Source organism: Chrysochloris asiatica, unplaced genomic scaffold (assembly GCF_000296735.1).
Source record: "Chrysochloris asiatica unplaced genomic scaffold, ChrAsi1.0 scaffold00054, whole genome shotgun sequence".
NCBI lineage: Eukaryota > Metazoa > Chordata > Mammalia > Afrosoricida > Chrysochloridae > Chrysochloris > Chrysochloris asiatica.
The window spans coordinates 7,402,302-7,404,131 of NW_006408572.1; the positions used below are offsets into that span (position 1 = coordinate 7,402,302).

Consider the following 1,830-nt stretch of genomic DNA (forward strand, 5'->3'; position numbering starts at 1 on the left):
TGGAAACCCTGTACAGGGTCGCTATGGGTCGGAACCGACTCGACGGCACTTAACAACAACAACAATTATAAAAACTACTTAAGACACCAGAACTAAACTTCTGAACTTAAAGGCTAAGAGCCAGAGTCTCAGGGAACATCTAGGTTAATCGCTAAACAATACTAAGAACTCACTGGCACTGTGTCAGTTCTGACTCACAGCAACTCTAGGTAGGGTGAACAAAAAAGTCAATCTTTTAAGAACAGTCTCATCTTTCTCTCACAGAGCAGCTAGTGGATTTGAACTGCAGACCTTGCAGTTAGCAGTCCAATGCCTAGCACACAGCACCACCTTTGACTAAACACAGATCATAAAAATAATGTTTTACATCCTAGTCTGGTGAGTAGTGTTTGAGTCTTAAAAGCTTGTGAACAGCCATCTAAGAGCAACTCTTGGTTTCTTCCTGCCTGGAACAAGGGAGAATGAAGAAATGCAAAAACTCAAGGAAACAATTAATTCAAAGGACTAACAGCCCACATGAACCACAATCTCTTCTAACAAAAAATAAAACTAGATGGTGCCTGGCTACCACTCCCATCCATGCTGACCAGTACCATGTAGAACAAAATTGTTATTAAAAACCAACAAACAAAAAACAACAGACTTACTGATCTGAAAGACACTGAAGGAACCTCCAAGATTACTGCCCTAAGACAACTTTTTAACTTAGAACTCAAGACACTCTGGAGGTCACCTCTCAGTCAAACAATAGACAAGCCTACAAAATAAATAATAAGATCCATCAGGAATGTGTCCTGAGCAAAATCAACTATACAAGACCAAACAGGCAACATTTGCCCAAAATCAAATACAAAAAACCAGGCATGGAAATCAGATAGATGTATAGAATAATCGGGAAACCCAGGATTAAAGGAAAAGGCTAACACATTGCAGGGATTACAACCAATGTCACAAAGCAATTTGTGTTTGAAATACTGATTGAAAATCTAATTTGCTATGTAAACTTTTACCTAAAGCACAATAAAATGTTCTTAAAAAATGTTTTAACAAGAGTGTATAAAGACCTAACAACTCAATATGAAAAAATAAATCATTCATCCACATAGAAAAATGAGCATAAGATTTGAGCAGGAAAAATACAGGTGCACACACACACTTGTAGGCAAATCGCCAGTAAACATGAGGAAAAATGTTAAATGATCTCAATGGTCATCCAAATACAGCAAACAAAGCTCCAATGAAATACCATTACAAATCTATAAAATAGCTATAACAAACATAACTGACAGAAGAAAGTTTGGTAAGACTGTGGATCCACAGGACTTGTCTTATATTGCTGGTGGGAGTGTAACCTACCTGGTACAAACATTTTGTCAAAATTTTTGGCATTATTTACTAAAACTCAACAAACACATACCATCCTTTTGACGACTCCGGCATTCCAACAGAAACACATATACCAAGCCCTGTACAGAAATGTTCAGAGTAGCATTATTCATAATTGGCAAGAACTGGACATATGTCCATCAACATAAAAATGGATTAACTATGGGATATCCATAAAATGGTTACAACTATACAACAATGAAAATGAATTAAAAAAAAAAAAAAAAAAAAGATCCTGAAGGAGACCCTCATTGGCTACAACAACAAACGCAAGCATGGGAACAATTGTGAGGATGGCGCAGAACCGGACAGTGTTTCATTCTGTTGTATATAAGTCAACTATTAGAGGGAACTGACTAGATGGCACCTAACAACAACAAGTACTCTACATGTATCATGATTGAATTTCACAAATAGTGCATGAAGTAAACACCAAGAATACAA

General features: G+C 36.8%; 1 protein-coding gene across 2 annotated transcripts in view; it reads right to left on the minus strand.

Moving 5' to 3' along the window:
- The window catches only part of RABEP1 (rabaptin, RAB GTPase binding effector protein 1), a 140,545-nt gene that overhangs the window by 27,298 nt on the left and 111,417 nt on the right, over positions 1-1,830 (minus strand). The gene's annotated exons all lie outside the window — the stretch shown is intronic.